The sequence below is a fragment of the Phyllobates terribilis genome, unplaced genomic scaffold (assembly GCF_046119375.1).
Source record: "Phyllobates terribilis strain yellow unplaced genomic scaffold, ASM4611937v1 Scaffold_11__3_contigs__length_659146591, whole genome shotgun sequence".
NCBI classification, from domain to species: domain Eukaryota; kingdom Metazoa; phylum Chordata; class Amphibia; order Anura; family Dendrobatidae; genus Phyllobates; species Phyllobates terribilis.
The window spans coordinates 584,178,628-584,202,549 of record NW_027362771.1 but is presented as its reverse complement, the minus strand read 5'-3'; the positions used below and the strand labels follow the sequence as shown (position 1 = coordinate 584,202,549).

At 51.5% G+C, this 23,922-nt stretch overlaps 1 protein-coding gene across 3 annotated transcripts in view; it reads right to left on the bottom strand.

The window, feature by feature from the left end:
* Positions 1-23,922, bottom strand: part of LOC141167006 (uncharacterized) — a 39,313-nt gene that overhangs the window by 8,161 nt on the left and 7,230 nt on the right. Inside the window, exon 1 of one of the 3 annotated variants that reach the window (XM_073654290.1) lies at positions 621-1,316. The exons of the other annotated variants lie outside the window; for them this stretch is intronic. The gene's annotated coding sequence lies outside the window, so the exon portion shown is untranslated. Of the gene's footprint in view, positions 1-620; positions 1,317-23,922 lie in introns of those variants that run through there. 3 annotated transcript variants of the gene reach the window in all.

Genomic DNA, 23,922 nt, shown 5'->3' with positions numbered 1-23,922 from the left:
GTATTAGAGTGTCAGCTCTGCAGGGCAGGCTCCCCATCACTCCAGTATTAGAGTGTCAGCTCTGCGGGGCAGGCTCCCCATCACCACAGTATTAGAGTGTCAGCTCTGCGGGGCAGGCTCCCCATCACCACAGTATTAGAGTGTCAGCTCTGCGGGGCAGGCTCCCCCATCACTCCAGTATTAGAGTGTCAGCTCAGCAGGGCAGGCTCCCCATCACCACAGTATTAGAGTGTCAGCTCTGCGGGGCAGGCTCCCCCATCACTCCAGTATTAGAGTGTCAGCTCTGCAGGTCAAGCTCCCCATCACTCCAGTATTAGAGTGTCAGCTCTGCAGGGCAGGCTCCACATCACTCCAGTATTAGAGTGTCAGCTCTGCGGGGCAGGCTCCCCCATCACTCCAGTATTAGAGTGTCAGCTCTGCGGGGCAGGCTCCCCCATCACTCCAGTATTAGAGTGTCAGCTCTGCGGGGCAGGCTCCCCCATCACTCCAGTATTAGAGTGTCAGCTCTGCGGGGCAGGCTCCCCCATCACTCCAGTATTAGAGTGTCAGCTCTGCGGGGCAGGCTCCCCCATCACCACAGTATTAGAGTGTCAGCTCTGCGGCTCAGGCTCTCTCTGTACCTGTGCGGTCCTGGTTTTCAGGCAGGAGCAGGCAGGGTGCTGGCTGCAGTCTCCCGGGTGTCGGGCAGGGTGCTGGCTGCAGTCTCCCGGGTGTCGGGCAGGGTGCTGGCTGCAGTCTCCCGGGTGTCGGGCAGGGTGCTGGCTGCAGTCTCCCGGGTGTCGGGCAGGGTGCTGGCTGCAGTCTCCCGGGTGTCGGGCAGGGTGCTGGCTGCAGTCTCCCGGGTGTCGGGCAGGGTGCTGGCTGCAGTCTCCCGGGTGTCGGGCAGGGTGCTGGCTGCAGTCTCCCGGGTGTCGGGCAGGGTGCTGGCTGCAGTCTCCCGGGTGTCGGGCAGGGTGCTGGCTGCAGTCTCCCGGGTGTCGGGCAGGGTGCTGGCTGCAGTCTCCCGGGTGTCGGGCAGGGTGCTGGCTGCAGTCTCCCGGGTGTCGGGCAGGGTGCTGGCTGCAGTCTCCCGGGTGTCGGGCAGGGTGCTGGCTGCAGTCTCCCGGGTGTCGGGCAGGGTGCTGGCTGCAGTCTCCCGGGTGTCGGGCAGGGTGCTGGCTGCAGTCTCCCGGGTGTCGGGCAGGGTGCTGGCTGCAGTCTCCCGGGTGTCGGGCAGGAGCAGGCAGGGTGCTGGCTGCAGTCTCCCCGGGCGGCTCATGCTCTGTCTCTATCTCTGCACACACTTCTCTCCCTGCCCCGCAGAGTTCATCTGAGGCTGAGCGTTCACCTTACTTAACCCTAGTGCGTCCTGTGAGAATGTGCCAGCCTCTCCCTCCCCGGGCTGTCCCTGCTCCCTACACATCCCTCTTCATTTTCTCTGTTAATTCCCCCCCCTCCTATTATAAAGAGATAGATATAATATTACTGACACAGCTGCACTATGGACATTGCATAATAATCACGTGCCTAGTGTAAGCTGGGGACTACAACTCCCAGCGTGTGTATTCATTGCATAACATGGATATAGTCATGCACCAACAAATGTGCCCCCCAAACACTGTAAGATTCCCCCACAGTGAATTCATCCATAGTTCTCTCCACAGATGAACCTATAGTAACCCCCACAGTGACCCCAACACAGTATGCTGGCCCCCGTAGTCCCCCACAAACAGTATGATTTTCCTGACACAGCCCTCTACACAATATGATGGCCCCGACACAGCCCTGTACACAATATGATGACCCCGACACAGCCCTGTACACAATATGATGACCCCAACACAGCCCTGTACACAATATGATGGCCCCAACACAGCCCTCTACACAATATGATGACCCCGACACAGCCCTGTACACAATATGATGGCCCCAACACAGCCCTCTACACAATATGATGACCCCGACACAGCCCTGTACACAATATGATGACCCCGACACAGCCCTGTACACAATATGATGGCCCCGACACAGCCCTGTACACAATATGATGGCCCCGACACAGCTCTGTACACAATATGATGACCCCGACACAGCCCTCTACACAATATGATGGCCCCGACACAGCCCTGTACACAATATGATGACCCCAACACAGCCCTCTACACAATATGATGACCCCGACACAGCCCTCTACACAATATGATGGCCCCGACACAGCCCTGTACACAATATGATGACCCCAACACAGCCCTCTACACAATATGATGACCCCGACACAGCCCTGTACACAATATGATGGCCCCAACACAGCCCTCTACACAATATGATGACCCCGACACAGCCCTCTACACAATATGATGGCCCCGACACAGCCCTGTACACAATATGATGGCCCCGACACTGCTCTCTACACAATATGATGGCCCCGACACAGCCCTCTACACAATATGATGGCCCCGACACTGCTCTCTACACAATATGATGGCCCGCACACTGCTCTCTACACAATATGATGGCCCCGCACAGCCCTGTACACAATATGATGGCCCCGACACAGCCCTGTACACAATATGATGACCCCAACACAGCCCTCTACACAATATGATGACCCCGACACAGCCCTGTACACAATATGATGGCCCCAACACAGCCCTCTACACAATATGATGACCCCGACACAGCCCTCTACACAATATGATGGCCCCGACACAGCCCTGTACACAATATGATGGCCCCGACACTGCTCTCTACACAATATGATGGCCCCGACACAGCCCTCTACACAATATGATGGCCCCGACACTGCTCTCTACACAATATGATGGCCCGCACACTGCTCTCTACACAATATGATGGCCCCGACACAGCCCTGTACACAATATGATGGCCCCGACACAGCCCTGTACACAATATGATGACCCCAACACAGCCCTCTACACAATATGATGGCCCCGACACAGCCCTGTACACAATATGATGGCCCCGACACAGCCCTGTACACAATATGATGGCCCCGACACAGCTCTCTACACAATATGATGGTCCCGACACTGCTCTCTACACAATATGATGGCCCCGACACAGCTCTCTACACAAAAATAACCCTCTTCACAGTATGCTGGCCCCATAGTCCCCCACAAACAGTATGATGGCCCTAACACAGCCCTCTACACAATATGATAACCCCAACACAGCCCTCTACACAATATGATGACCCCGACACAACCCTCTACACAATATGATAACCCCTCTACACAGTATGATGGCCCCCATAGTCACCCGCAAACAGTATGATGGCCCTGACACAGCTCTCTACACAATATGATAACCCCAACACAGCCCTCTACACAATATGATGGCCCCGACACAACCCTCTACACAATATGATAGCTCCAACACAGCCCTCTACACAATATAATGGCCCCGACACAGCCCTGTACACAATATGATGGCCCTGAGCATGAGCATGAGCCCCACACAGCCCCCCATGTCCAGCATGAGAGCCCCACAGCCTCCCCATGTCCAGCATGAGAGCCCCACAGCCTCTCCATATCCAGCATGAGAGCCCCACAGCCTCTCCATATCCAGCATGAGAGCCCCAAAGCCTCCCCATGTCCAGCATGAGGCCCCCATAGCCTCCCCATGTCCAGCATGAGGCCCCCATAGCCTCCCCATGTCCAGCATGAGAACCACACAGCCTCTCCATATCCAGCATGAGAGTCTCACCGCCCCGCCCCCATGTCCAGCATTAGAGCCTCACAGCCTCTCCATGTCCAGCATGAGCATGAGCCCCACACAGCCTTGCCATGTCCAGCATGAGAGCCCCACAGCCTCTCCATGTCCAGCATGAGAGCCCCATAGCCTCCCCATGTCCAGCATGAGACCTCCACAGCATCCCCATGTCCAGCATGAGAGTCCCACAGCCTCTCGATATCCAGCATGAGAGTCCCACAGTCCCCCATGTCCAGCATTAGAGCTTCACAGCCTTCCCATGTCCAGCATGAGAGTCCCATAGCCTCTCCATGTCCAGCATGAGAGCCCCACAGCCTCTTCATGTCCAACATGAGAGTCCCACAGCTTCCCCATGTCCAGCATAAGAGCCCCACAGCCTCTCCATGTCCAGCATGATAGCCCCACAGCCTCTCCATGTCCAGCATGAGAGTCCCATAGCCTCCCCATGTCCATCATGAGGCCCCCATAGCCTCCCCATGCCCAGCATGAGAACAACACAGCCTCTCCATATCCAGCATGAGAGTCCCACAGCCCCCTCATGTCCAGCATTGGAGCCTCACAGCCTCTCCATGTCCAGCATGAGCATAAGCCCCACATGGCCTCCCCATGTCCAGCATGAGAGCCCCACAACTTCCCATGTCCAGCATTAGAGCCTCACAGCCTCCCCATGTTTAGCACGAGAGCCCCACAGTCTCTCCATGTCCAGCATGAGAGCCCCATAGCCTCTCTATGTCCAGCATGAGAGTCCCACAGCCTCCCCATGTCCAGCATTAGAGCCCCATAGCCTTGATATGTCCAGCATGAGACCCCCACAGGCGTCCCATGTTCAGCATGCGACCCCTATAGCCTCCCCCTGCCCAGGATGAAATCCCCACAGCCTCCCCATGTCCATCATGAGACCCCCAGAGCCTCCCCATGTCCAGCACGAGACCCCCATAGCCTCCCCATATCCAGCATGAGACCCCCATAGCCTCCCCACGTCCAGCATTAGAGCCCCACAGCCTCTCCATATCCAGCATGAGAGTCCCACAGCCCCCCATGTCCAGCATCAGTGCCACACAGCCTCCCCATGTCCAGCATGAGAGCCCCACAGCCTCTCCATATCCAGCATGAGAGCTCCAAAGCCTCCCTATGTCCAGCATGAGGCCCCCATAGCCTCCCCATGTCCAGCATGAGAACCACACAGCCTCTCCATATCCAGCATGAGAGTCTCACCGCCCCGCCCCCATGTCCAGCATTAGAGCCTCACAGCCTCTCCATGTCCAGCATGAGCATGAGCCCCACACAGCCTTGCCATGTCCAGCATGAGAGCCCCACAGCCTCTCCATGTCCAGCATGAGAGCCCCATAGCCTCCCCATGTCCAGCATGAGACCTCCACAGCCTCCCCATGTCCAGCATGAGAGTCCCACAGCCTCTCGATATCCAGCATGAGAGTCCCACAGTCCCCCATGTCCAGCATTAGAGCTTCACAGCCTTCCCATGTCCAGCATGAGAGTCCCATAGCCTCTCCATGTCCAGCATGAGAGCCCCACAGCCTCTTCATGTCCAACATGAGAGTCCCACAGCTTCCCCATGTCCAGCATAAGAGCCCCACAGCCTCTCCATGTCCAGCATGATAGCCCCACAGCCTCTCCATGTCCAGCATGAGAGTCCCATAGCCTCCCCATGTCCATCATGAGGCCCCCATAGCCTCCCCATGCCCAGCATGAGAACAACACAGCCTCTCCATATCCAGCATGAGAGTCCCACAGCCCCCTCATGTCCAGCATTAGAGCCTCACAGCCTCTCCATGTCCAGCATGAGCATAAGCCCCACATGGCCTCCCCATGTCCAGCATGAGAGCCCCACAGCTTCCCATGTCCAGCATTAGAGCCTCACAGCCTCCCCATGTTTAGCACGAGAGCCCCACAGTCTCTCCATGTCCAGCATGAGAGCCCCATAGCCTCTGTACGTCCAGCATGAGAGCCCCACAGCCTCCCCATGTCCAGCATTAGAGCCCCATAGCCTTGATATGTCCAGCATGAGACCCCCACAGGCGTCCCATGTTCAGCATGCGACCCCTATAGCCTCCCCCTGCCCAGGATGAAATCCCCACAGCCTCCCCATGTCCATCATGAGACCCCCAGAGCCTCCCCATGTCCAGCACGAGACCCCCATAGCCTCCCCATATCCAGCATGAGACCCCCATAGCCTCCCCACGTCCAGCATTAGAGCCCCACAGCCTCTCCATATCCAGCATGAGAGTCCCACAGCCCCCCATGTCCAGCATCAGTGCCACACAGCCTCCCCATGTCCAGCATGAGAGTCCCATAGCCTCTCCATGTCCAGCATGAGAGCCCCACAGCTTCCCCATGTCCAGTATGAGAGCCCCACAACCTCCCCATGTCCAGTATGAGAGCCCCATAGCCTCCCCATGTCCGGCATGGGGCCCCATAGCCTCCCCATGTCCAGCATGAGAACCACACGGCCTCTCCATATCCAGTATGAGAGTCCCACAGCCCCCCATGTCCAGTATTAGAGCCTCACAGCCTCTCCATGCCCAGCATGAGCATGAGCCCCACACAGCCTCCCCATGTCCAGCATGAGAGCCCCACAGCCTCCCCATGTCCAGCATTAGAGCCTCACAGTCTCCCCATGTACAGCATGAGAGCCCTACAGTCTCTCCATGTCCAGCATGAGAGCCCCATAGGCTTCCCATGTTCAGCATGCGACCCCTATAGCCTCCCCATGCCCCGGATGAAATCCCCACAGCCTCACCATGTCCATCATGAGACCCCCAGAGCCTCCCATGTCCAGCACGAGATCCCCATAGCCTCCCCATATCCAGCTTGAGACCCCCATAGCCTCTCCATGTCCAGCATGACAGCCCCACAGCCTCTCTATATCCAGCATGAGAGTCCCACAGCCCCCCATGTCCAGCATCAGTGCCACACAGCCTCCCCATGTCCAGCATGAGAGTCCCATAGCCTCTCCATGTCCAGCATGAGAGCCCCACAGCCCCCCCATCCAGTATTAGAGCCTCACAGCCTCTCCATGCACAGCATGAGCATGAGCCCCACACAGCCTCCCCATGTCCAGCATGAGAGCCCCACAGCCTCCCCATGTCCAGCATTAGAGCCTCACAGTCTCCCCATGTCCAGCATGAGAGCCCCACAGTCTCTCCATGTCCAGCATGAGAGTCCCATAGCCTCTCCATGTCCAGCATGAGAGCCCCACAGCCTCTCCATGTCCAGCATGAGAGCCCCATAGCTTCCCCATGTTCAGCATAAGAGCCCCACAGCCTCTCCATGTCCAGCATGATAGCCCCACAGCCTCCCCATGTCCAGTATGAGAGCCCCATAGCCTCCCCATGTCCAGCATGAGGCCCCCATAGCCTCCCCATGTCCAGCATGAGAACCACACAGCCTGTCCATATCCAACATGAGAGTCCCACAGCCCCCCATGTCCAGCATTAGAGCCTCACAGCCTCTCCATGTCCAGCATGAGCATGAGCCCCACACAGCCTCCTCATGTCCAGCATGAGAGCCCCACAGCCTCCCCATGTCCAGCATGAGAGCCCCACAGTCTCTCCATGTCCTGTATGAAAGCCCCATAGCCTCCCCATGTCTGGCATGAGGCCCCCATAGCCTCCCCATGTCCAGCATGAGAACCACACGGCCTCTCCATATCCAGTATGAGAGTCCCACAGCCCCCCATGTCCAGTATTAGAGCCTCACAGCCTCTCCATGCCCAGCATGAGCATGAGCCCCACACAGCCCCCCATGTCCAGCATGAGAGCCCCACAGCCTCCCCATGTCCAGCATTAGAGCCTCATAGTCTCCCCATGTCCAGCATGAGAGCCCCACAGTCTCTCCATGTCCAGCATGAGAGCCCCATAGGCTTCCCATGTTCAGCATGCGACCCCTATAGCCTCCACATGCCCAGGATGAAATCCCCACAGCCTCCCCATGTCCATCATGAGACCCCCAGAGCCTCCCCATGTCCAGCACGAGATCCCCATAGCCTCCCCATATCCAGCATGAGACCCCCATAGCCTCTCCATGTCCAGCATGAGAGCCCCACAGCCTCTCCATATCCAGCATGAGAGTCCCACAGCCCCCCATGTCCAGCATCCGTGCCACACAGCCACCCCATGTCCAGCATGAGAGTCCCATAGCCTCTCCATGTCCAGCATGAGAGCCCCACAGCTTCCCCATGTCCAGCATAAGAACCCCACAGCCTCTCCATGTCCAGCACGATAGCCCCACAGCCTCTCCATGCCCAGGATGAAATCCCCACAGCCTCACCATGTCCATCATGAGGCCCCCATAGCCTCCCCATGCCCAGCATGAGAACCACACAGCCTCTCCATATCCAGCATGAGAGTCCCACTGCCCCCTCATGTCCAGCATTAGAGCCTCACAGCCTCTCCATGTCCAGCATGAGCATGAGCCCCACATGGCCTACCCATGTCCAGCATGAGAGCCCCACAGCTTCCCATGTCCAGCATTAGAGCCTCACAGCCTCCCCATGTCCAGCATGAGAGCCCCACAGTCTCTCCATGTCCAGCATGAGAGCCCCACAGCCTCCCCATGTCCAGCGTTAGAGCCCCATAGCCTTGATATGTCCAGCATGAGACCCCCATAGGCTTCCCATGTTCAGCATGCGACCCCCATAGCCTCCCCATGCCCAGGATGAAATCCCCACAGCCTCCCCATGTCCATCATGTGACCCCCAGAGCCTCCCCATGTCCAGCACGAGATCCCCATAGCCTCCCCATATCCAGCATGAGACCCCCATAGCCTCCCCACGTCCAGCATAAGAGCCCCACAGCCTCCCTATGTCCAGTATGAGAGCCCCATAGCCTCCCCATGTCCGGCATAAGGCCCCCATAGCCTCCCCATGTCCAGTATGAGAACCACACGGCCTCTCCATATCCAGTATGAGAGTCCCACAGCCCCCCATGTCCAGTATTAGAGCCTCACAGCCCCTCCATGCCCAGCATGAGCATGAGCCCCACACAGCCTCCTCATGTCCAGCATGAGAGCCCCACAGCCTCCCCATGTCCAGCATTAGAGGCTCACAGTCTCCCCATGTACAGCATGAGAGCCATACAGTCTCTCCATGTCCAGCATGAGAGCCCCATAGGCTTCCCATGTTCAGCATGCGACCCCTATAGCCGACCCCTATAGCCTCCCCATGCCCAGGATGAAATCCCCACAGCCTCACCATGTCCATCATGAGACCCCCAGAGCCTCCCCATGTCCAGCACGAGATCCCCATAGCCTCCCCATATCCAGCTTGAGACCCCCATAGCCTCTCCATGTCCAGCATGAGAGCCCCACAGCCTCTCCATATCCAGCATGAGAGTCCCACAGCCCCCCATGTCCAGCATCAGTGCCACACAGCCTCTCCATGTCCAGCGCGAGATCCCCATAGCCTCCCCATGTCCAGCATTAGAGCCCCATAGCCTACCCATGTCCAGGATAAGACCCCTTAGCTTCCCCATGTCCAGCATGAGACCCCCATAGACTCGTTATGTCCAGCATGAGACCCCCATAGCCTCCCCATGTCGAGCATGAGACCCCCAAAGCCTCCCCACGTCCAGCATTAGAGCTCCATAGCCTCCCCACGTCCAGCATTAGAGCCCCATAGCCTTCCCATGTTCAAGATGAGACCCCCATAGCCTCCCCATGTCTAGGATGAAAACCCCATAGCAGCTCCATGTCCAGCCAAACATCCCATACACATGAAAAACAAAGAACACCAGATACTCACCTTGGTCCCATTCCCCCAGAACTCTGCCTCTGCTCCTGTCTCCAGTGCTGACTCTCTGCAGTACACAGCTGATGTGATGAAATGACGTCATCGTGTCAGCAGCTTCACATGCTGATTGCCGGAGGTCCCTTCTCCACTAATGCAGTCAGTGCGGATGTAGACAGCAAGCGGGCCAGGGAGGGCACGGTGCGCCCCTTGGGCCACTATTTTCCAGCCCACGGGGGGCACCGTGCCCTCCCTTGCCCGCTCGCTGTCTCTGATGTCTCGGTCTGCTCTACACAGTATGATAGTCCCCCATAAACAGTATGATGGCCCCAACACAGCCCTCTACACAATAAACAGCCCTCTACACAATATCATGGCTCTGACACAGCCCACTACACAATAAACAGCCCTCTACAAAATATCATGGCTCCGACACAGCCCTCTACCCAATAAACAGCCCTCTACACAATATGATGACCCCGACGCAGCCTTCTACACAATATAATGGCCTCGACACAGCCCTCTACACAATATGATGACCCCAACACAATCCTATACACAATATGATGGCCCCGACACAGCCCTCTACACAATAAACAGCCCTCTACACAATATGATGGCCCCAACACAGCCCTCTACACGATATAATAGCTCCGACACAGCCCTCTACACAATATGATGCCCCCAACACAACCGTCTACACAATATGATGACCCCAACACAGCCCTCTACACAATATAATGGCCCAGACACAGTCCTCTACACAATATAATGGCCCCGACTCAGCCCTCTACACAATATGATGACCACGAAACAACCCTCTACACAATATGATGACCCCAACACAGCCCTCTACACAATATGATGACCCCAACACAGCCCTCTACACAATATGATGACCCCAACACAGCCCTCTACACAATATAATGGCCCAGACACAGCCCTCTACACAATATAATGGCCCCGACACAGCCCTCTACACAATATGATGACCACGACACAACCCTCTACACAATATGATGACCCCAACACAGCCCTCTACACAATAAATAGCCCTCTACACTATATGATGGTCGGTCCCGAGACAGCCCTCTACACAATATGATGGCCTCGACACAGTCCTCTACAAAATATGATGGCCCTGACACAGCCCTCAACACAATAAATAGCCCTCTACACAGTATGATGGCCCCCATAATCCCCCACAAACAGTATGATGGCTTCGACACAGCCCTCTACACAATATGATGGCACACTCACAGCCCTCCATACAGTATAGTGACCCCACTAGCACTACAAACAATATACAGTAATGGCCCTTGCACAACGATCCACACAGTATAATGGCCAACGCACAACCCCCCACAGGGTATAAAGGCCCCTCACATAGCCCTCCAAACAGTATAATGGACCCCATACAACCTTGAACACAGTGTCATGGAATTGACCCCACACGTCCCTCCAAACAGTATAATTGGCCTCCACATAGCCCTCCAAACAGTATTATGGCCACCACAAAGCCATCCATACAGTATACAGTGGCATGTAAAAGTTTGGGCATCCTGGTTAAAATTACTGTTATTGTGAACAGAACAGTTAAGCAAGTTGAAGACGAAATGATCTCTAAAAGGAATAAAATTAAAGATAACACATTTCTTTTGTATTTTAGGCAATATATATATATATATATATATATATATATATATATATATATATACTCTGCTCAAAAAAATAAAGGGACCACTCAAATAACACATCCTAGATCTGAATGAATGAAATATTCTCATTGAATACTTTGTTCTGTACAAAGTTGAATGTACTACAACAAAATCACACAAAAATCATCAATGGAAATCAAATGTATTAACCAATGGAGGCCTGGATTTGGAGTCACCCCCAAAATTAAAGTGGAAAAACACACTACAGACTGATCCAACTTTGATGTAATGTCCTTAAAACAAGTCAGAATGAGGCTCAGTATTGTGTGTGGTCTCCACGTGCCAGTATGACCTCCCTATAACGCCTGGGCATGCTCCTGATGAGGTTGCGGATGGTCTCCTGTGGGATCTCCTCCCAGACCTGGACTAAAGCATCCGCCAACTCCTGGACAGTCTATGGTGCAACGTGACGTTGGTGGATGGAGCGAGACATGATGTCTCAATGTGCTCAATCGGATTCAGGTCTGGGGAACGGGCGGGCCAGTCCATAGCCTCAATGCCTTCATCTTGCAGGAACTGCTGACACACTCCAGCCACATGAGGTCTGGCATTGTCCTGCATTAGGAGGAACCCAGGGCCAACCGCACCAGAATATGGTCTCACAGGGGGTTTGAGGATCTCATCTCGGTTCCTAATGGCAGTCAGGCAACCTCTGGTGAGCACATGGAGGGCTGTGCGGCCCTCCAAAGAAATGCCACCCCACACCATTACTGACCCACTGCCAAACCGGTCATGCTGAAGGATGTTGCAGGCAGCAGATCGCTCTCCACGGCGTCTCCAGACTCTGTCACGTCTGTCACATGTGCTCAGTGTGAACCTGCTTTCATCTGTGAAGAGCACAGGGTGCCAGTTGCGAATTAGCCAATCCTGGTGTTCTGTGGCAAATGCCAAGCGTCCTGCACGGTGTTGGGTTGTGAGCACAACCCCCATCTGTGAACGTCGGGCGCTCATACCACCCTCATGGAGTCGGTTTCTAACCGTTTGTGCAGACACATGCACATTTGTGGCCTGCTGGAGGTCATTTTGCAGGGCTCTGGCAGTGCTCCTCCTGTTCCTCCTTGCAAAAAGGTTGAGGTAGCGGTCCTGCTGCTGGGTTGTTGCCTTCCTACGGCCCCCTCCACGTCTACTGGTGTACTGGCCTGTCTCCTGGTAGCGCCTCCAGCCTCTGGACACTACGCTGACAGACACAGCAAACCTTCTTGCCACAGCTCACATTGATGTGCCATCCTGGATGAGCTGCACTATCTGAGCAACTTCTGTGGGTTGTAGAGTCCGTCTCATGCTACCACGAGTGTGAAAGCACAACCAACATTCAAAAGTGACCAAAACATCAGCCAGAAAGCATTGGTACTTAGATGTGGTCCGTGGTCCCCACCTGCAGAACCACTCCTTTATTGAGTGTGTCTTGGTAATTGCCAATAATTTCCATCTATTGTCTATTCCATTAGCACAACAGCATGTGAAATTGATTGTCAATCAGTGTTGCTTCCTAAGTGGACAGTTTGATTACACAGAACTTTGATTTACTTGGAGTTATATTCTGTTGTTTAAGTGTTCCTTTTATTTTTTTGAGCAGTGTCTATATATATATATATATATATATATATATATATATATATATATACATACATACATATGTGGCACCCCAAGGGTCTGATTGCCACAGTGGCATTGCTTCCCTCAAAAGAGGTAATGCCATACCTGGAAGCAAGCAGGAGTTCTTTTAGCCAGGTACACAATACTTGCAACACTTCCTGGCTCTAGACCAGCAAGGGGAGGACCCTCCCCTTGGCAACTGGATCTGGAGGCGGGGTTAGTTTAGCTTAGTGCAAAGAGTTGAGTTTAGGACATCGAAGAGAGAGGAGCTAGGGACTGGAGCTGGAGATAGCTCGTCCTAGCTGGAGCACACAAAGAACCGGACACCGGAGTCCAAGGCTGTGGGACACTTCAGGCCCAGCAGCAGATACCGCAGGGCAGGAGATTGCAGGTCTCCTGGCCCCCATCAGAAGCCCGGAGGCTCAGTAGCACAGAGGGACCAGTACCGCCACGGAGGAGCTAAGCATCCACAAGGCCCGCGCTACCAGCCATACGGGTGAGCACCGCACGTTACACTCAGGGATGTGGGCTACAACGCAGCTACAAGCAGGGAAGCCAAAGAGTATAGTAAGAACGGCAGGCCTACAACTCCACCTGGCAAGGAGGACTCTATGCTTGCTCCCAGGCTGACCGGACTCTTATCACTAGCCAGTACTGCAGTCCAGGCCTGTCTAAAGTGTCATCAGTAAAGACCCTGGGACTGCATCACACTGACTCTGTGTTTATTATTGACTTCCTGCACAACAACCACAATTATCCACACACACTGCCCTGAAGCTAACTCCTCCTGTGGGGAGTTATACCACCCTTGCTGCCAAACCATCAGCTTCAGAGGACTGTTCCGCAACGGCGGCCTCATTAGCCGCACTCCACAGGTGGCGTAGTCGGACATTATATCACCTACATATATATATTACCCTTGGATTGACCGCCCTGGGTCACGGACCGGGTCACTGCCACTGTGACTACAACCCCCAGCATCTACCGGCCCGGCTCCGGGTACCCCATGGCCCAGGGGGCGCGTCACATATATATATATATATATATATATATATATATTTTATTTTTTTTTCATCTTTTACATTTTAAAAATTGAAAAAAAGAAAATAAGCTGATGCAAAAGTTTGGGCACCCTGCATGGTTAGTACCCAGTAGCGCCCCCTTTTGCAAGTATCACAGCTTATAAACGCTTTTTGTAGCCAGACAAGAGTCTTTCAATTCTTGTTTGAGGGGTTTTCATCCATTCTTCCTTAGAAAATCCTTCCAGTTCTGTGAGATTCCGGGGTCGTCTTGCATGCACTGCTATTTGAGGTCTTGACACAGATTTTCAATGCTGTTCAGATCAGGGGACTGTGAGGGCCATTGTAAAACCTTCGGCTTGTTCCTTTTGAGGTCGTCTATTGTGGATTTTAACGTGTGTTTAGGATCATTATCCATTTGTAGAAGCCAACCTCTTTTCAACTTCAGCTTTTTTACAGATGGTGTTATGTTTGTCAAGGTGTTAAGAATTTGTTGAAATTTCATTGAATCCATTCTTCCCTCTACCCGTGAAATGTTCCCGTGGCTGCAATACAACTCCAAAGCATGATTGAACCACTCCCATTCTTAATGGTTGGTGAGATGTTCTTTTCCTGAAATTCCGTGTCCTTTTTTTTCCACACATACAGTAGGGAAAAAAAAGTATTTAGTCAGCCACCAATTGTTAAGACATACCACAGAAGAGTCTGCATAATCTCACAGGAGGTATACCACTGTGGCACCCCAGGGGTCTGGTTACCACAGTAATAGAAATATTATGTCTGAGAGCAAGTGGGAGGTTTCTCTGGTCAGGAGCCCTAAGCATGCAACACGGCCCACCCAGACATGGGAGGGGAGGAATCTGCCCTTATAAACTGGGTCTGGGGCGGGATTAGGTGAGACAGAGCCTGCAGAACAAGCAGAGCAGTCAGAGCCTGGAGTGAAGTCCCAGACAGAGACGCAGTCAGGTCTGGAGGACAGCAGACACAGGGAAAGGAAGACCTAGGAGCTCTGTAGGAACAGTAGCTGAATACCAGGGGCTGGAGCTGAGCAGAGTTCGCCCTAGTTAAAGACACTAAACCCGGACACGGAGTCCGAGGCTGTGGGGACATCCAGGTCCAGCAGCAGAATCCAACCGGCAGGGGATTCCATGTCCTCTGGCCTTAGAAACCCGAAGGCACGGTCACAAGCAAGGGACCAGCACCGCCATCGTGAAGCGGAGGCTAACGGAAGGCCCCAAGTCACCGGCCATACGGGTGAGCACCACACGGTATACTCAGGGACATGGGCTACTTCTACCCGCATAGAGCAAGGTAGCCAGGAAAGAGTGCAGATAGTCGGGGAGGCCTACAACTCCACCTGGCCAGGGGAGATCCTGCTTGCTCACAGACTGACCAGGCCCCTTATACTAGCCAGTACTCCCGGAAGGGTCTGCTTTATACCATCAGTAAAGACCCTGAACTGCACCACATTTCTCTGTGTTTCATTGCCGCACCAGCACCATTACTACTGGGACGCTCACACCATCACTCCCATCATCCACATTAGCTGCCCTGAGGCATTACTTCTCCCGTGGGGAGTTATCCCATACTCGGCTGCGCAAACTACATCAGCCTCAGCGGTCTGCAGCGCAGCGGCGGTCCCCACTGACCGCAATCCACGGGTGGCGTAGTCGGACAATTACAATACCAATAGACTGCCACTGGTTTGACCGCCCTGGGCACGGACCGGGTCACCGCCACGGAGAACTACAACCCCCAGCGATCCGGCTCCGGGTATTCCCCCTGCACAGCACAGGCCCAGGGGGGCTTCGCAAAAACAACTAGGGAAATGAGAAGAAAGAGGTACTAACACTCAAGTGTTCCCGCCAATCTAGGGCAGTTTGTAAACAATATATGATAAAGTATGTTGTATATAGAGTATATAGCTACCTTAAATACAGGGAGCCAGGAGCGTACCAACGGCTGGATGGTGTACATCCACCCCAACGGGCGTTTGGGCGAACCTTTGTCAGGGGGCATATGGCAGTGTCAGTGTCATCCTTTTAAGTGTCCCCACACCAATTAACACGTGCACAGACCGGATATCCATGTTCTGTTCAATCTGTTTGAGGACCCTTGGTCATGACGCGTCATGACGGGCGGGGCGGCCCGCGGCGTCGGCATCACGTGGTACCCGCGTCACGATCAGCTGACCGCGGCGCAGGTCCTCACGGTGAGATGCCGAAAGCCGGGGGACGCGCCGCAGGCATGACGCGCATGCGTGCTTCGGCCCTCAAGACAGGTTGCTAGGAGCTAATCATGCAGAATGGAACAGGGAGGCTATGAATACACCATACATATCCCACCAGGAATTAGAATAACCAAACTAGAGATCAGCCGGAGGGTCTGATCTCTAAGCTTTATCAACAAATAATGTCAATTCTGAAGGAAATTACAGTACTACATGCATTCTTGTGACAGATACAAAGAGTACAAATTTTTACAATTATGTCATTATTCACAATAAGTATTAGTCACATATTTCACATATAAAAATCTTCTTCAAATTGGGGGTGTATAGCATTTATAGTTGCCACTCTCACACAGTATATTGCCATCATCATATATTGTTTACAAACTGCCCTAGATTGGCGGGAACACTTGAGTGTTAGTATGGATTGGAGCATGCAAATCTAACCATCGATTGTATTGATATGCCAAAAGGGCTGGATGTTTGGTACGTCCGTTCTTCTCTGTACATGGCCATTGGTGTCAAATACTCCTTATGCGATTGAATTTCCTTTTTTTAAAAAAAGATATGTTTAATAAAGGTATATATTTTTTTACATCAACAAATGTTTATGGGCTTTATGTCGCTACCTCTTTCTTCTCCTTTCCCTAACCACCAATTGTGCAAGTTCTCCCACTTAAAAAGATGAGGTCGGCCTGTAAGTGACATCATAGGTAGACCTCAACTACGAGAGACAAAATGAGAAAACAAATCCTGAAAATCACATTGTTTGATCTGAAATAAAAAAAATTCACATTTTGGTGGAAAATAAGTATTTGGTCAATTACAAAAGTTCATCTCAATACTTTGTTATATATCCTTTGTTGGCAATGACAGAGGTGAAACGTTTTCTGTAAGTCTTCACAAGGCCGGCACACACTGTTGCTGGTATGTTGGCCCATTCCTCCATGCAGATCTCCTCTAGAGCAGTGATGTTTTGGGGCTGTCACTGAGCAACACGGACTTTCAACTCCCTCCAAAGGTTTTCTATAGGGTTTAGATCTGGAGACTGGCTAGGCCACTCCAGGACCTTGAAATGCTTCTTATGAAGCCACTCCTTCATTGCCCCGGTGGTGTGCTTGGGATCATTGTCATTCAGAAGAACCAGCCACGTTTCGTCTTCAATGCCCTTGCTGATGGAAAGAGGTTTGAACTCAAAATCTCACGATACATGGCCCCATTCATTCTTTCATGTACACTGATCAGTCATCCTGGTCCCTGGGCAGAGAAACAGTCCCAAGGCATGATGTTGCCACCCCCATGCTTCACAGTAGGTATGGTGTTCTTTGGATACAAGTCAACATACTTTCTCCTCCAAACACGATAAGTTGTGTTTCTACCTAACAGTTCTACTTTGGTTTCATCTGACCATATGACATTCTCCCAATACTCTTCTGGATCATCCAAATGCTCTCTAGCAAACTTCAGACAGGCCCGGACATGTAAGGGCTTAAGCAGGGGGACACGTCTGGCACTGCAGGATCTGAGTCCCTGGTGGCGTAGTGTGTTATTGATGGTAGCCTGTGTAACGTTGGTCCCAGCTCTCTGCAGGTCATTCACTAGGTCCCACTGTGTGGTTCTGGGATTTTTGCTCACCGTTCTTGAGATCATTTTGACCCCATGGGGTGAGATCTTGTGTGGAGCCCCAGATCGAGGGAGATTATCAGTGGTCTTGTATGTCTTCCATTTTCTAATTATTGCTCCCACAGTGGATTTCTTCACACCAAGCTGCTTGCCTATTGCAGATTCAGTCTTCCCAGCCTGGTGCAGGGCTACAATTTTGTTTCTGATGTCCTTCGACAGCTATTTGGTCTTCACCATAGTGGAGTTTGGAGTGTGACTGTTTGAGGTTGTGGACAGGAGTCTTTTATACTGATAACAAGTTCAAACAGGTGCCAGTACTACAGGTAATGAGTGGAGGACAGATGAGCCTCTCAAAGAAGAGGTTACAAGTCTGTGAGAGCCAGAAATTTTCCTTGTTTGTAATTCACCAAATACCTATTTTCCACCAAAATGTGAAAAAAAATTCTGTACAAATCAGACAATGTGATTTTCAGGATTTGTTTTCACATTTTGTCTCTCATAGTTGAGGTCTACCTATGATGTCAATTACAGTCCTCTCTCATCTTTTTAAGTGGGAAAACTTTCACAATTGGTGGCTGACTAAATACTTTTTTCTCCACACATACCTTTGATCATTGTGGCTAAAGAGTTCTATTATAACCTCATCGATCCACAGGACTTGTTTCCAAAATGCATCAGGCTTGTTTAGATGGTCTTTTGCATACTTCGGATGCTGAATTTTATGGGGAGAAAGTCTTTTGTAGTCAAGCAGGGGTTCTAATTTGACTCTCTAACAATCTTATGAGCAGCTGTCACTGAGAGTTTTCTTGGTCTTCCAGACCTTATCTTGACCTCCACCATTCCTGGTAACTGCCATTTCTTAATTACATTTCAAACTGTGGAAAGGGCAACTTGAAAACGCTTTGCTATCTTCTTATAACTTTCTCCTGCTGTTTGGGCCTCCACCATTTTCATAGTGCTAGGCAGTTGCTTAGAAGAACCCATGGCTGCTGTTTTTTGGAACGAGCTTAGAGAAGGTTGGGTTTTTATAATGCTGGGAAACATACATCGCCTGGCCTTTCCTAACAATGATGGTGAGCAAGCCATAACCCTAACAGGTTAATTAAGGTCTGAAACCTTGGTCAAAGTTATCTGAGCTCACAAATCTCCAAGGGTGCCCAAACTTTTGCATCGGTCCATTTACCTTTTTGTAATTTTTAAAATGTAAAAAATGACTATATATATATTTTTGTGCCTAAAATACAAAGGAAATGTGTCATCTTTAACTTTAAGCCTTTCAGACATAATTTCATCTTCAACTTGCTTAACTGTTCACAATAACAGTACTTTTGACCAGGGATACCAAAACTTTTACTTGCCACTGTAATTGGCCACCACACAGCCCTCTAAACAGTATAATGCCCCGAAATACTCCTTCAAATAGTATAATGGCCCCCGAATAGCAATCCAAATAGTAGGATACCCCCTGTAAATAGTATGATGGCCCCCAAATTGCCATCTAAATAGTAGGATGCCCCCCTAAATAGTATGATGGCTCCCACATAGCTCTGCAAATATTATGATGGCCCCCCAAGTAGCATGATGACCCCCACATAGAACTTTGAATAGTATGATGGCCCCCATATAGCACTCCAAATAGCATGATACGCCCGCAAACAGTATGATGGCCCCACACAGCACTTCAAATAATATGATGGCCCCCACATAACCCTCCAAATAGTATGGTAGCCTCCCACATAGCCCCCCAAATAGTATGATGCCACCCGAATAGTATAATGACTCCATACTACTCCAAATAGTATAATGTCCCCCATATAGCCCTCCAAATAGTATGATGGCCCCCACATAACCCTCCAAATAGTATGATGACCCCCCACATAGCCCCCCAAATAGTATGATAGCCCCCCCACACAGCTCTCAAAATGGTATCATGGCCCCCCCAGTAGCATGACGGCCCCAACATAGAACTTTGAATAGTATGATGGCCCCCACATAGCACTCCAAATAGTACGAGGGCCCCCACAAAGCCCTCTAAATAGTACAATGCTCCCCCAAATAGTATGATGGCCCCACATAGCGCTCCAAATAGTATGATGGCCCCTACATAGCACTCCAAATAGTATGATGTCCCTCCACATAACCCTCCAAATTGTATTATGGCCCACACATAGCCCTCTAAATAGTATGATTGCCCCCCACATAGCCCTCCAAATAGTATGATTGCCCCCTCACATAGCCCTCCAAATAGTATGATGTCCCACTACATAGCCCTCAAAATGGTATGATGGCCCCACAAATAGCCCTCCAAATAGTATGATGCCCCCCGAATAGTATGATCACCCACACATAGCCCCCCAAGTAGTATAATGACCCCCTACATAGCCCTCCAAATAGTATAATGACCCCACAAATAGCCCTCCATATAGTATGATGCACCCCCAAATAGTATGAAGGCCCCTACATAGCCCCCCAAATTGTATGATGGCCCCCACATAGCATTACAAATAGTATGATGGCCCCCTACATAGCCCTCCAAATAGTATGATGGCCTCCACAGAGCATTACAAATAGTATGATGGCCCCCTACATAGCCCTCCAAATAGTATGATGGCCCCCCACATAGCATTCCAAATAGTATGATGGCCCCCTACATAGCCCTCCAAATAGTATGATGGCCTCCACAGAGCATTACAAATAGTATGATGATTCCCACAAAGTACTCAATGATTAAACAAATATATTAATCACCCAGATAAATTGTATGATGGCCCCCACATAGCATTACAAATAGTATGATGGCCCCCTACATAGCCCTCCAAATAGTATGATGGCCCCCCACATAGCATTCCAAATTGTATGATGCCCCTCACATAGCCCTCCAAATAGTATGATGGCCCCCCAAGTAGCATAATGGCCCCACATAGCCCTCCAAATAATATAATAACCTCTGCATAGCCCTCCAAATAGTATAATGACCCCCTCACATAGCCCTCCAAATAGTATGATGGCCCCCACATAACCCTCCAAATAGTATGATGGCATGCCCCTCAAATAGTATGATGGCCCCTATATAGCACTCCAAATAATATGATGACCCCCTACATAACCCTCCAAATTGTATTATGCCCCCACATAGCCCTCCAAATAGTACGATAGCCCCCCATATAACCCTCCAAAAAGTATGATGGTCCCTCACATAGCTCTCAAAATGGCATGATGAGCCCTAAGTAGCATGATGGCCCCTGCATAGAACGTTGAATAGTATGACGGCCCCCACATAGCACTCCAAATAGTATGATAGCCCCCACACAGGCCTCCAAATAGTACGGTGCTCCCCCAAATAGTATGATGGCCCCACATAGCACTCCAAATAGTATGATTGTCCCCCACATAGCCCTCCACATAGTATGATGGCCCCCCACATACCCCTCCAAATAGTATGATGGCCCCCACATAACCCTCCAAATTGTATCATGGCACACACATAGCCCTCCAAATAGTAGGATTGCCCCCCACATAGCCCTCTAAATAGTATGATGGCCCCCTCATATAGCCCTCCTAATAGTATGATGGCCCCCACATAGCCCTTCAAATAGTATGAAGGCCCCCACATAACCCTCCAAATTGTATAATGGCCCCCCACATATCACTCCAAATAGTATGATAGCCCCCTACATAACCCTCCAAATTATATGATGGTCCCCCACATAGCACTTCAAATAGTATGATGGCCCCCTGCATAACCCTCAAAATTGTATGATGGCCCCACACATAGCTGTCCAAATAGTATGATGGCCTCCACAAAGTACTCAGTGATTAAAAAATATATTAATCTCCCCTATAGCCCTCCAAATAGTATGATGCCTCCCAAATAGACCTCCATATAGTATGACGGCCTCCCAAGCAGCATAATGGCCCCCATATAGTCCTCCAAACTGTATGATGGACCCACAAAGAGCTCAATGATTAAAAAAAATATTCACCTCTCCCTGTTTCCCCGCTGCTCCAGTCTCTGCAGCTTTTGGTCTGCACTGCTCAGCAAATTGGTCGCGATGTAATGACATCATCTCGCCCGCTGCGCTGAGACGTCAGAAGCACAGGGAGAATGATGGAGGAGGGAGCGACAGCTGACAGCTCCCTCTTCCATCATTGCTTTCAACTGCATCCAGGATGTGGTGACAGTTGAAAGTCTGGCGGGGGGGTGTACCGGCACTGGCACCGGCCCCCCAAACTCCCGATACACCACTTGATAGATAGAATGAATGGACAGAAAGAGAGATGATTTGGACATAATAATAATCACATCCATCCATATAACAGCATAAACTGATTTATATAAAACATTTTTGGAATTTTCTCTCCTGACCACAGGCATGCGGGACTAATCAGCCGTCTGAGACTTTGGTCAGTACAATGTGAGGCTCCGTACACTCAGGGGTATCTTCTATACAAATCACATCCACTGCCGGTTCTGTGTTAACGGGGGCAAATGTATCAAAGAGTCTCATGGTAGTTTATAAATCTGTCGCGTGTCTAAACTCTTCTAGACTCAGTTCACACCATTTACAGTCCTATACATTTCTGGTGCACAGGTTTGTGATTTAGGCAACGCCCCGATCTCCACTTGTTTGCTGATCGACCATGCTCCTTCATTGAAGATGTCAAAAATGTGTCTAAAACATATAATGCATGTGGTATATGACTCGCCCCCTGGGCCGTGGGGCAGGCGGATCCAGGCAATAGGGAGACGTTGGGGGTAGTAGTGGCGGCCCGGTCCCGCGGCTCAGGGTGGTCAGACCAATGGTAGTCTGCTATGTGCTTCAGATAATGATTATGTCCGACTACGCCACCCGTGGATTGCGGTTATTAGGAACCGCCGCTGCAAGGCAGTCCGCTGGGGCTGATGATGGGTGCAGCTGAGGTGATGTGACTCCCCACGGGAAGAGTGCAGCCCCAGGGCAGTGTAGTGGATGGTGGGAGTGATGGTAGTGCGAGTCCCGGTGCTGATAGTGCTGGAGGCGCGAAGGAGCACACAGACAACAAGTTACAGTCCAGGGTCTTTACTCACAGTTCATTTATTCCGGGTCACTTCTGTCAGCAGTGACCGCCCGAGCCGTGCTGCGTCCACCAGGTGTGGGGCTCGGTCAACTCCCAAGCAGTTCAGGAGCATGGCACAGGACCCCCTTTAATCCTTTCTCTGGCCTGCCTCACCAGTGACCCACTTTTGTCCAGCTGCCGCGGACTTGTGCGGTTAAACGTGGGCCCCGTCCTCCGCTGTTCTATATGGTGCCTTCCTAGCAGGTTTGATGAGGTGTCGCACCAATAGATGATCACGACGACCGGTCTTTGGCTGAGGGTAGTTTCTCCTCCACCAACTTGGGATCCGGTACCCTTAATCTGCCTGACCCTGCACCCTGGATTCTCGTGGGTTCTTAGGGTCCCTTCCACCTTCTTGTTCCTGAGCCCTTCTGTTTCTCTGTCTCTCCTTCTTTGCAGTTCCTGTTCTGTTCCTTTCTGTTCCTTTCTCTTGGAGCTGAGATGAGCCAGAATCTCAGCTCCCCTTCACCTCCTCCTCGGCCTCTCACTAGGCCCTCCTGGAGTAGAGCTCCTACAGAGCCTCTACTCCCTGTCTTCTCCTCTGGCTGAACTGACCCAGAACTAAGATGGTGCCCACCTTTTATACCTCCCTCTAGCCATGAGCCCAGGTGACCAGCAACCAATGGGCTCCTACCTACGCTCAGGAACCAACCCCTATCTGCCCCTACAGCACTGGGTGTTCCACCCCTCCCTCCCCACTCCAGCAGGGACATGGTCTATCGTACCTGCATTTCTGTCTAATGGGAGCACCGTTGAGCTGTCCCTCGGAAATGGGGTGTGTGTGCTGCATGCAGCTAACTGAGCCCTGGTCCATACTCCATCCTTACCTGGGAGTGGAATATCACACCTCTGGCCTGAGGTGCAATACCCCTGTAGCAGCCGAGCCCTCGGGGCACTACATATAAAGCATAACACAGGACAAACTAAGCCAGTATGTAGCTTAGTAAATCAACCCCACTGGGACCAGAGACTTTTGGTAGGTTAGGATGTGATAAGCTGTTCATTTCCATTATCCACTGCAGAACCTCTTAAGTATAAAACTGATGGTAGGGGGTGGGCTTTCTAATGATACGCCATCGATTTCTAACATGGAAAAAAACCCTAGTGAAGTTTAATGCTGGTTTCCTGCCAATTAAAAAATAAAGCAAAATGATCTCGAAATAATAGGTTTGTTAACTTACTAAT